Source organism: Borostomias antarcticus (genome assembly GCF_949987555.1).
Source record: "Borostomias antarcticus genome assembly, chromosome: 12".
In the NCBI taxonomy this organism is placed as follows: domain Eukaryota; kingdom Metazoa; phylum Chordata; class Actinopteri; order Stomiiformes; family Stomiidae; genus Borostomias; species Borostomias antarcticus.
Window position 1 is genome coordinate 14,683,524 of NC_140245.1, and position 13,553 is coordinate 14,697,076.

Genomic DNA, 13,553 nt, shown 5'->3' on the forward strand with positions numbered 1-13,553 from the left:
ACCAATGTCACTGCTATCACAATTTTCTAAAGTACTTGAAAAAATATTTGTAGAAAAATTAGACAGTTTTATTGAAAAGAACATGCTGGTGAGTGAGAGCCAGTATGGATTTCAGTCCAATAGATCCACTGCTTCAGCTGTAATGAATATAATAGAGGATATAGCAACAGCAACTGATAGTAAGAAATACACTATAGGAGTGTTTATTGATCTTAAAAAAAACATTTGATACAATAGATCATTCTATATTATTGTCAAAGTTGTATTCATTTGGTGTGAGAGGAATATATCTAGTCTGGCTAAGAAGCTATTTACACAGACAACAGTTTGTGGATTTTGGTGGCAATACATCTGAACACATGCGGATTGAATGTGGAATTCCACAAGGCTCGGTTTTGGGACCTAAATTGTTTATTTAATATATTAATGACATATGTGATGTATCAAAGTTATTGAAATTTGTATTATTTGGAGATGACACCAATTTTTACAGTTGTGGAGGTGACTTAAAAGCTTTAGTAACTATTATTGAACAGGAAATGGTTAAACTTAAGAGATGGTTCGATGACAATAAATTATCACTAAATGTAAAAAAAAAAAAATAAGTTTATGATTTTTTGTAAGATGGAAAGGGAGGAAAATGTACTGTCTATAGATGGAATTAATATTGAAATTGTTTCTGAACTTCGATTTTTGGGAGTAATACTGGATGACGGCCTGACGTGGAAATGTCATAATGCACATGTAAGGAAAAATATGTCTAAGAGTATTGTTATACTAAATAAGGTAAAGCATATGTAAGAGTACAAGGCAATGTGAACACTGTATTGTGCACTTATATTGCCATATATCAGCTACTGTGTGGAAGTGTGGTGTAATACATATAAGAGTAACATACAATGGTTTTATCTCCTACAGAATAGAGCTATCAGGATTATTCATAAAGCAGATTATTGAGAACACACTAACATATTATTTATTAATGCTGGATTATTGAAATTGCAGGGGCTAGTTAAGTTATAGATATTAGTGGTTATGTATAAGGCCAAAAGTAAAGCACTACCAGCTAAATTACAAAAGATGTTTGTCTTTACTTCAGAGAATGAAGAGCATAGAAGGAAAGGTCATTTCAAGCATCAGTGTGCACAGACAACTTTAAAACAGATGTGCATATCAGTGGTGGGTGTTAAACTCGGGAATTCTCTTAATAATGAGCTAAAAGACTAAAATATATATTCCAATTGAAAACATTTTATAAAGACAGAACAATAAGATTGTATGAGCAGTTATACGTTTTGTATTTGCTTTGCATTATCTCTTTTATGTTTGGTTTGTACTTCATGAATAGGTAGTTTTGCACTTGGTTTTGTATTTGTTTTGTGTAATGAGCTAACCATTAGGTAATGCTATTTATTATCTTGAAGGGGGCAGGAAATATAAGATTTTCTTCATCCTGCTCCTTTTCGAGCATGGGTGTGTAAGTGTGTGTTTATTTGACATAGATTGAATGTCTGTTGAGTAATACACATCCATGAACGAAATAAATAAAAATGAAATGACGCGAGGCCAGTCAGTCACAATCATGTTAGCTATCTAGCTAGCTACTGGCAGCGATCAACATGTAAAACGGAGATCTAGAATATTTGCTGAAAAATTATTTCACAAAACGACCATTTGAGCACCAGCTCAGAAGATTGATTGCTGGGATGGTGGACTAATGAATCAGAGACAAGGCATTAGACTGTGTTTATTTGAGGGCAACCAATGATTTTTGAGTCCATGGCTGTGGAGCTACACTTTCACTAACGGTGAGCTACTCAGGACTTGGAACAACATTCACGATTTCAATTTAACTTGCAAAACAGCACAGAAGGACTTATCATGAATGAAGTGCATTAAACGGGATTGGGTTCTGAGATAAGGATGGCTTTTTGTAATGAAATGATGGGAGGATTATGTTAACAGAACATACGGGAGGATCTGTTATCAGTTGTTATGGTTGTATGTATACTTGGAAAAGTAAAACAGTAATTTAGAGCAGCGGTCCCCAACCACCGGACCGGCCCCACACCCATTCAGGACCGGGACACACGGAAATCATGCCCACAACGATGCGACTTACGAGTTCAATTTAATGAATTTAAATCATTTGGATGGATGTAGGCTCTTAGGCCTGGAAATAGTCTTGGTGTTGAAATGGCATATTGGCCATAAGCAGGCCTACATAAAAATACGTTATTATATCCTATTAAAATAGAAAAATACCACAAAAATGACTTGTGCAGAGCAACACATTACTTGTTAGTTACTAATGAATATGCCAGAATAATCAGCCATGTTGATTTAATCAGGTTTGAGAGCGTGAACTTGAGAAAGCAACAGCAGGCGCTAGGAAAAAGTGTGCCAAGTGGCAATCAAGTCCAGTGTGTTACAGTAGTGGGGCTGAACTGCCCTGCCATTTGTTCTGGTTGTGTCAGCCTAAATACTGTATTGTTAATTTAGGTGCATCTCTCTGTGCGTCAACTGTCCCTTCGTGACTCCTGTTATTCTTATTTCAAAGTTGATATTAACTAGGCTATAGCTTAGTATCTTCATTTTGTGTTATGTGGACAGCTAGTGGTTTGAAAGTCTCTGGTAGCCCGCATAGTATCATGGCTATGGTCAGTCCATCACTCATGGTCTCGCCTGCATCTCTCAGGGCTGTAATTATGTTCTCTGCTCTTATCAGGTAATCAGTAGCATTCTCCTTGTCTGCCATGCGTAGCTTGGTCAACAACGTGTATAGATTTATTATCCGCGGTTTGCTCTTTCCGGAATAATGTTCTTTTAGTATTTTCAGGGCCTTTCTGCCATCGGCGGCTTCATGTCTTATCAGCGATAGGCTTTTATCATATATCAGTCTTATTAACTCAGCATAGCAGTCGGCATTATTCTTTCTATCTGCATTTCTCTGTTGTTCATTACCTCCTGTGGGCTCATGTAAAATAGTCTCTTTCAGCTTCAGAATATGTAAGTGTCCTAGGAATCTTGTTTCCCAAAGGTCATAGTTATCTTCGGATCCGTCGAACAAAAGCTGTGGTGACAGAAATCCTCTGTTTGACATTTTGCTAACGTTAAAGGAGTAGTAAAGGGAAAATGCATGTTTAGCCCTGTTTTAAGGTTACTTATGATCATATACAATGGTTCAGATCAAAACGTTGACAAAACTAGCACTTTTGAGAAAGTCTGATAATTGCTCTACCGTTTAGGTCATACAATGGATGTGGGTGGGCATCTTGGAAAATCTTTCAAAAACATGTTAAACTCTCGATTTCAAAGACAAGAAACTCACCGAGGTGTAAGTTGGCGTTCTGACATCAAGATTCTAGTTCATCTGGAAAGGCAATAGGAAATATTTAGCATAGTCACAGCACAAACGTGTGTAAACTTCCGCAAACTAGGTAGCCTAGCAACTTAAACAATAACAATAGCTACCGTAAGTAGTTCCGCTTCCTGAATCACCTCTGTGGATTGATCTACACATCTACAACGGTCGTGTCAATACAAGTCAATGGATTTCATAAAATGATCAATAAAATTATCAAAATACAATACTTAACAGTATGCATTAAGATAGGCCTACTATATAGCTCAAACTCGTAAATCACCTGTTGGATTTTTAGAATGTGAAGTAAACAGTGTTACAGTGTAGGCCTATTCCTATTGTAGAAGAATTATTTGATCTAAAGTAAAAAATAAAAAAAAAAAGGTTCCAAGGTTCGCTCAAACAGGTCAGGTCTGATTTATTGACAAAACATACGAGCGCAAGGACACCAACAGAAGTGGAGTAGGCTTGTCTTGCGCCGCCTTATATTCAAGCAATACACAGGTATGAAGCTTCCAGAGATGTGATTGGCTTACCCATCTGTACACGTCATATTAAATAGCAGGCATCCTAAACAATGGTCAAGAGTTACAGAGAAAGCGCGGTACACTTTGAATATAGACAATGGAACAATGGCCTAGGCCAAACGGGAAGTCTTAGGTGTGATCCTTCCTGTCATGGTGAGGACACCACGACAGGGGTGTTTGTTATTACAAAGAAGAGAGGAAGACAGAGGTTCAGAGGTGTTTGGAATGGCAAAAGGCAGGGGACTGGATCAATAGGCTTTAAGAACAAAAGCTGAAATCTGAACGGTTTGAGGCCAGGCCAGTTGTCTCTAAAATTCCATGACACTATCGTTTTTTTGTGTGTTTTTTTAAAGCCTCTGGATCAGCCCATTACACTAGAACGCAGCTCTGGATTTCTAGCGCCAAAATGTATCTCTGGTTTCCGGCCTCCTGGTTCCAGGTTTGTTTTGGCTGGGGTTACTACTCAAGGGCCCTTCTGGTGCCTAGAAACCTCCCGTCAGGGCATGCAAAAAATGTGCGTCTGCCGCGCTCGCAGTAGAAGCAGCTCGCATGGTGCTTTGCTGGATCTGGCCAAGACCCACCAGACGCCACTGCAACCCAGGGGACAGGGAAGACCACAAATGCCAAAATGGCAGTGGCACACAGAGACAAGGGAAGCAAGTTGCAGAAAATAGCCAGATGTTGTCTCTATATATACTTAGCTTAGTGTTACAAATGAAAGATCTCAAACAAAATCCACACATGAGGCAGCATGTTTTCTGCCTCACCCCTCTTCTCCCAGGCTTCTTCTGGCCATGCTAACCCTAACCCAGTTTTTGGTGAAGGGACATGGCTGATTGCTCTGAGGCAGGTGTCGACAATCAGTCCAGGTAGTCATTAAGCCATCTAACCCATAACCTGTAGGGTTCTGGGAACTGCAGTCCCACAGCTAGCGGCCACTTTGTGGCATAGATGGCCATTTTGGGTTGTGAGGGCCCTGGGTTGCCACAGTATTCTATCAGAATCCAATCCTGTTTTCATGTAAAAATGTGTGCTCATGTACAGTAGTGTGACTGAACCAATTCCAACCAATAATATGACATCCCTCAATCTTCAACTTTCAGCAACACAGCTAAGATTAATTATTTGGCTAGTTAGCAACAGCATGGAATGTTTAGGTGTTACATTAGTCATTTAGCTGAAACTTATCCTATCCAAAGTGACTTAAAATAATTGCATTTAACATAGGAAGTTAGTGTACTACTATTCACCAGAACTCACAAGTGCATCTCCTGTCTAAACAAGTTACTAAGATTATAATCTAGTGCTTAAGCTAAAGTGCAAAAGTAGATAACAAAAAAAAAACATTAGGTGCTTAAGAGGGACTTCTTGAAGAGGTGAGTTTTGAGCCTATGGCAAAATATGAGCAGTCCTGGGCCCTGTACTACGAAGCTAGTTCAACAAATCCAGGATAATTGTTCGCTAGCTCGCTCAAGTAAACCAAACAACTGCAATCACGGATAAACGGTACCACCACGGTGGTTATCAACTCGTTAAGTCTACCCAGCTGGTCCAATCTAGCCATGCAGCGCGTTCACAGTAAAAGGGGAGGTATTTGCTCAAAATGATCGCAATCTTAGTATTGGTATTTGGACACGGCCATGCTCCAAGCTCTGTACACTGCATTTTACACAAGAGGAGCATTATTGTAGAAATATGAACAATATTATTCAGGCACAACACATTCGCTACTGTCAAAGGCAGGAAGGAAAGTTGACAAAATATGATGTGTTGTGAATGTGTTTCATCAATATCCTCATGAACACGAGTAGACTATCTCTATAATTGGGACTTATATTTTTAGGCTGTGTCAAGCAATTGTAGCCTATTCTTTTTGCTGCAACCCCATGAGCAAGGGACGCTTAAATAAAGCAAGTAGGCTATAATTAGATTAGTTTCAGATTGGAGCAGACAGTGATGTGATGTCTCTAAACAAGAGGAGTTTAGAATTCAATATTAAAATACAAAATATTAAGAAGGAAAAAGTGAAGCTCGAGGTGGAGAAGTAGGCTAAACTAAGAAAAGAAGGTAGCCTATTTCCGTAGGCTATATGCCATTTATTACCAGGCATGGGTGCTATAACAATTCAACTAAAATGTAGGTTACTTTTGTTCCTAGGAACGAGAAGCTGGTCTAAGGGCGCTTTCACACCTAAAGGTCTAGACCAAGGTCCGAACCAGAATCCCGTTTGGCGCTTTCACATTTGTTATTTTTTATTGATTAGTTCCATAACTTTTGCTTTCACACCAGCGGACCAAAGGATTTTTGGTGGCAGACCTACATAATGTCGTCATCGCTTGCATGGGGGTGCGTCTCCCTTTACTTGACACTGATTGGTTTGAGGATGCACTTGATCCGAAAGTGCGAACCTTTGATTTCACATTAGGCAGCAGCGAACCTTGGTTCGAGCCAAGACCACCTCTTGAGGTCGGACCAAAGACAGAGTCTTTGACCCGCGCACCGTGGTCCAGGAGGTTTCACACCTGTCAATTTGGTTCGGATCAAACTGGAAAGTCTGAAAGTCCGGACTAAACAACGTAGGTGTGAAAGGGTCCTAAAAGCCTACTAAAGCACAATACTTGAAAATGGAATTTAAAAATGTAGGCTTCTTGGTTCTCCGCATCACCCACAGCAGAGCCTACATGAAACTGTAGCCGACAAAAGGCAAGTGCAAAGCTTACAGTCTGCGGGACTGTGAACGCACAAGTTTGGACACAATATCAACTGACAAAGCCATTCCACAACCTTTGATATGATGTCAGAAAACGCCCCAAGAGGGGTTTGTCGGTCTGTAAAAGAACCTCTCACTATCCGCGCACTGAGATTATTTTTCATTTAAATTTTTAATTTGCACACTGAAGTTCCATATGGGATCTTAACCATTTTCCAAGCGAATTGATCGGTCAGTGTTCAGTGCTTAATACGTTTTGATCCATAATCTGGAACTTAACCTGCCCTGGAGCGGTTAGCTCGGCAGCATAAGTTACCATGGCGATATAGCAGGGTGAAAAGTGAACCACCTTCGTAGTACAGATAAACCAGGCTTGAACCTGAAGTTATCGCGCTAACCCCGTAATCCTGCTTCGTAGTACAGGGCCCTGATGTCGGTGAGCAGTGTGGCCAGGACAAAAAAACATGCCTGCACCAATCTGTGCATATGTGTACGGCTAGACCCTCATATTTGTCTCCTCCTTCTTCCTCTTACTCCACCCGGCCCTGATCCAGTGCTGCACAGCAGCTATAATTCAACATGTTCATTATTAAACTCTACTCACACTACTCATCAGTACAATGAAATGGCAGAGGGGGATCAAAAGAGACATAAAAGCATGGTTTGTGTCATGTTCAATAAGACCTGGACTGTAACTGCTGTACCACAGTGGCCTGGGTTGTATTCTTTAATATCCCAGAGTGAAGGAGACCTAGCATTAGTGTTTTCCTTGACCCTGTCTGACGTCTCTGTCTCTGGTCCTCAGGACTGCCCATGTGAGAACACTACAACCGCACTGGTGTGTCAGCGAACGTGCTTGTGAGCATCGCACCACTGAGTGAAGCGTCCATGTATTTGTATGTGCAAACTGGTGTTGAAATCACTAGATTTTAAAGAGACAGACCACTGGCTGGATTCAACTACTAGCTGCACCAGCGCCTACGCATGTGGAAGGGCTCTAAATTTAGGAAATGAACTGCCTGAAACCAATGGGAATACTGACGACAGATATTTTAAGGTTACCTGTCATTGCCGTATCTTCCTACTATCCATTTTCTAAGGTTGTATGACAGCAAAATGACTTATTTGATTTTCATTCGTGTCTGTATAAAGGTCACCACTCAGTGGGATATTACAAGCTCTGTGTCCTACAACTCAAAACTCATGTTTGGGGAGATTGTATTATATGTGTTATCGCAAGGATAGTTTCCTTTAGTCACATGACCTTACGACTCATTTGGAGACAATGAAGGCTTGTAAACTAGAAATGCCCATGAATGCATTTTGTGGCTCTGTGCACGTGGAGGTGCATGCGAGGAGGACATGTTTAGTATTGCTGCATTCGTTAGGTAGCTTTCTGCCAGTCCAAACCCTGTGTCTCTGTGACCTTCCCATCTCAAGATAATATATGGACGTTTCATTGACAATGAAATGGAGGATTTTTTTGCTCCAGTGCCCAAAAATTAATTGAGGTGAATGTCCAGCCATGTTTGGGCGGTTCGTGGATCCAACCTGTGAATCGGATCAGCTCCAAAACGGAATGGGTTCTAAATTGGCCCATGCTTCACCCCTCCACCGATTTTCATGAAAAATTAGTTTTCGCATAATCCTAGTCCAAAAAATAAATATATAGGTGAATGGCCGGCCCACCGTGTTTGGGCAGGTCCACGAGCCGCCCATTCACTTACATTCATTTTTTGGACTAGGATTACGTGATGCAGATCTGCGCCAAAATGTAATGGTTTCTAAGTTGGCCCATGCAACTGAGTTTCATGAAAATTGGTCTGGCAGTTTTTGCGTAATCCTGCTAACAAACAAACAAACAAAGCAAGAAGCAGCTTTTGGACGCGCCGCATGACTCGGATCCGCTCCAAAATGTAATGGGTTCGAAGTTGGACCTCCGCCGAGTTTCATTAAAGTATTTTTTTCATAATCCTTCTAAAAGACAAACACGCACGCCACTGAAAATACTGCGCTGTTGCCGGGGCCCAGGTAATGAGTGAGAGACAATGTACTGTAAGCTGAAAGGAAAGTGACTAATTGACGAGTCCTCTGAATGAAGGTCTGCTAATATTTAAAAGTGCTACTAGAAACACTCTTATTTTGTCGCTAACTCAGCTTCAAAATATGCTCAATACTCCATAAAACACAGACGTCTCAGTCCAATTGGGTGACAAAAGCACTTTTAGTTACTGTCGAGTGCAGCTTTGACGTGGCATCCCAACCTTTTGTCCTTAAGAATCCTTCGTGAGCTCTCACCTCTCCCCTCTGCCAGATCATAAGTGCGCAAACGTGCTCCATTTCCCCCTCTCCTACCCCTACCACCGGGTAACCGGGGAGCCAGCGTCTTTGCCAACTCCTGGGTCACTCCTCCCCAGTCTGTGCAGAGGGTTCACTCTGGTGTTCACTCTCCACAACCAAAAAGCCTGGGCTGCGTTTCCCATACGATGAACGTAGCGCTGCAGTGAACGCCGTAGGTAAGCTACGATGAACGTAGCGCTACGATGCCTCTGGGAAACTCAGCCCTGGCCTATATCGCTACACCACCTACAGCATTAAATTGACATCACCCTTTGCATGGCCCAGACATACAGTACACAGCTAGGATAGTTTTCTCTGTCCCAAAACCTTCTAACGTCATAACGGAATGGTTCTCCAGTAGCTACGAATCCCTCAGATTCCCGCAGGAATGTTTTTTTGGGGGGAGGACATTTTCTTCTCTCTGCTACGATAGACATCCAGCACTGAGAGGTATATTGAGGGAGAGGGGGGGGGCAAAGTAATTACGGAGACAGGGGACTTCTCTCAATAAATCGGTGACTGTGTGGTGGGCCCTGTCAGTCTCGAGGCCCTTTCTATTGGTCATCCAGGATTGCCCTGTATTAGTCACCCAGGGTCTCCCAGCAGCTCCATCAATAACACAGGGAACAGGGCCATGGGGGAAGAGGAGGAGGGAGGCACTGCCACCATGCCTGAACTGGGGGTAGATACAGACAGAGAGAGAGAGAGAAAGAGAGAGGGGGAGATGCAGACAGGTATTCGTTTAATGAAAGTGAGAGCCAGGAGAAGCCGCCATTAGCAGCATAGGCCTCTATAATGATCTGCCCCGAGTCTGAAGGATGAATCATTTTCCACGGCCCCTGTGGAGGCTCCGGCGCCCTCCAAAGTGAGGTCTATTATTGATTGCAGGCTTTCATGTAATATCTGCTACACGACGACACAATGGGGGCCCATGCCTCTGTTCCTCTGCAGATCTGAAAGTGGCAGGGTTAAACACATCTAGCCTATTAACACCGGATCAGCGACAGAGGGGAAAGACAGAAAGGCACACACACACACACACACACACACACACACATATGCATACTTTATATATATATATAGATAGATAGATAGATAGATAGATAGATAGATAGATAGATAGATAGATAGATAGATAGATAGAGATGGATAGATAGATAGATAGATAGATAGATAGATAGATAGATAGATAGATAGATAGATAGATAGATAGATAGATATAGAGAGAGAGAGAGTAGAGGGACAGATAGCTAACTAGAGAGGGAGAGGAAGAGCAGTGGGCAGGGCGAGAGGCCAAGACGGAGAGAGACATGCAGCGGGGGATCGTTGTGAGATAACGAGTAACCATAATTCAGCGCGGGTGAAGGATCATGCTGTTACGAGCCCTCAGAGCGTGATCAGCTGACGGCTTTGGCGGTGACAGGAAGGTTCCCCGGGGGAACCCCCGCAGAGATCCTAGCTCCCTGTGAAGTTCCTAAGTCAAGGGCAGAGCTCAGGAGCTCCAGGTTTGCCCGGCGTTAAAAGCTTAAGCACTTCAGTCGTCTCTATCGCTGCTCTGATACCATCAGTGGAGTTCTGATGCCACAAGGCCCTCTAATTATTTTAGGGTGGAAACGGCAGAGATCAGTTTTGAAACATTCTCTTGATGCCAAAACTGTTCCATTGTGGGACATAGCCCACTCTATTTGGTATTGGGGGCTGTTCCATTTGGAAGCAGCATGGAATACATATTTAACCTACGGCTAAACAAATCTACATACTGTAAGTGAGGATCTGCAGGCTAACGCCTCAAATCCGCTAACTCTGTTAGTGTGGCGTTCCGAATGCGTTCAGCTTCTATTCTGTCCTCCACACAGCTTCAACCCCCAATGCGTTTCAGGAGCAAGCATTTTAGTTGATATTCTACCAGGCTGTCAGTGGGAGACACTTACCTATCCATTTCTTCTACTGATGTGTTATGCGTTTATAAGATGCGGCATCCGGCAAAAATAGACTTGCTGTCTGTCTTTAGCGCAGCTCTGCAGAGAGGCGGTTCTGGGACGCTTCTGAAATGGACCGCAAGCGCATCTGGTGGAAACACAATCGTTGTCTATGACGGCGGCGGTCAACTCCAACTGACGTACGGTAATCGGAACCCGCCGCAACCCGGAGTCGATGGAATTGAGCTGTTAGCCTGGCTTTGCCGTCATAGGAGCTCACATTTGATTTCACTCAGTAGATCAGTCGGGACACCCACCTGTTCTGATTTCCACCCGACCAGATATTGGTCGGGTCAATCATAACCGTTTAACCCTCCTATTGTGTTCCTGTTTGCCCCCCTTTCCAAGTTGTTCGCGGCCAAATTTGGCCGGTCTGTTTTAACTGCTTTATCTTTAAACTACATGGTCAAATTTGGTAAATCGGGTATCTGGTGAAAACTGAGACCTGTGAGATGTTAAATCTGATTAAATAATTAACGTAGATATTAACAAATTACAAAGTACACAGTATAAATTGAATATTTTATTTCTGTTTATTCAGAATTTCAAATAAGAAGGCCAGTTACATCCTGAAACTCTGTATATATCTGCCAAACAACAGATTGGATCAGTTCTTCAATATTACAACATATACTATGCAAAATCTGATGAGAATATTAAATAATATGACTTCTCTGGAGAGGTTTTAATGTGGGTTGGGTCAAGGAATGTCAGGAATGTCCAATCATGAAAAATGTCATACTGACAGGATATCATGTCAGAAACATGGCATGTGTCATAGCTATGCACCCAGGACAGTTTGGGGATCTATTTAAGACAAATATGTATATTTATATACATACATGTATAAGGTCGTTCGTATCTCTGAAATGTCCGGATGACTGAAACTTATGTTAAAATGCACCAAATTCAATAAGTGGTATACTTGTTTCATATAGACTTATAATAGACCAATAAATACCCTTAATTACTTGTGAAAATGCATCAAAATTGCAATCAAATAGCCAAGTAAACTCATATAGCCTAGCCTATAATAGACCTACAGTAGCCTAAAATAACCGAATTTCCACTTGAGTGCGTGCTTTGATCAAATACAGTACTTTATTCTCAAATGAGGCGTACGCTGCATCGATAGGCTACTGTATTCGCAGAACAACATGGTATAGCCTAAAAACAACCCAACATTAGAACAATTAGAGCAAATGATAATCAATAAATAAATAAATGAAATGACAGACAAGTTGTCGTGTCTTAGGCTATTGTAGCCTAAAAGAAAGTCTAACAACAGATGTAGGCTAACGTGGCCTAGGCTGTAGGCTATTATTTAACAAATACAGTAGGTCTAGTAATCTACATGCTCACAACACGTCTGTGTTCCTGAAGTCCATTAACTGGGAACGAAAAATGACTCGATGCTCCTCTGTTTCAGGTTGCTGATGCGCTTTCTGGCTACCAAAGAATGCAGCTCTCGCGCAGCACTCGTTTGCGTTTTGCGCTCGACATTAGTGTAACAAAGAAATGAAACGTGACAGTAGGCTACAGCCTACAGGCAACATGTAGGTCTACATACAGTTCTGTTTTTATTCACAGTAGGGTACAGTACTGTAATGAAAATCCCACCAGTAACCAGATAGCAGGCAAAAAAAAAAGTTTTTTAAGCCTGTCTGGTAGACCGGGAGGTTCGGATCTCTGAAGTTCGGATGAGTGGGGTCCTACTGTATATATATATATGTATATGGGGGGGGAATATACTAATAATGGATAAAAAGGCATAGTGAAGGCATCTGATATGATACACATGGCATGTTACCATTCTACATGCTCAGGTAGGTCAGTGTGTCAATCTAAGACAAAATATGGCTATACATCAATCAATCAAATTAAACTTTAAGGGCAAAGTTCTCCAAGCGAGAACAATTGTGGCATGGAGTTTTGAATGCCCGGGGGTGCATTTTCGCTAGGATTTGTTGCACACGTGCAACGGATCCTAGCAAGACATGATCCCTGTGGCCTACGACCCAAGACATGATCCCCGTGGCCTACGGACCCAAGACATGATCCCCGTGGCCTACGGACCCAAGACATGATCCCCGTGGCCTATGGACCCGCAGAATGTTGTGCCCAGATCTTCCCCCACTAATTCATGGGCCAGCTTTCCATCCGCGTCATCGGCAAGCCTCTCAGACAACCGCGAGTGGCGGAAACACGTCTATTTACCACTCTTCCTCTCTCTCTCTCTCTATGGTTATGCACCAATTATTTCTCTACTCTTATAGAAAATAGAAGAGAAAGCTTCTCTACATCATCATCCTACTTAACTATAACACCTTTTTAACCTATAAACACTGTCTCAGACTAGTGGTTAACATGAATAACTGCAGTGAATATAGAAAGGAGACGCTGAAAATGTATTCCAAAATGAACATTTATTGTAAAACAAATTCAGTCTGAAATGTGTGGTTCACGTGGAGGAATATGTGTGTGTGTGTGTGTGTATGTGGGGTGGGGTTTTCCATCTGATGGATGAACATAATCTGGTCTTATGTTTTTTGTCAAATCATGTAGCTTGTGGTATCTGTGGCGTGGATAGTGGCGTGGTAGCGAGACTCCCCCCCCGTGGGTAACAGCCGGTT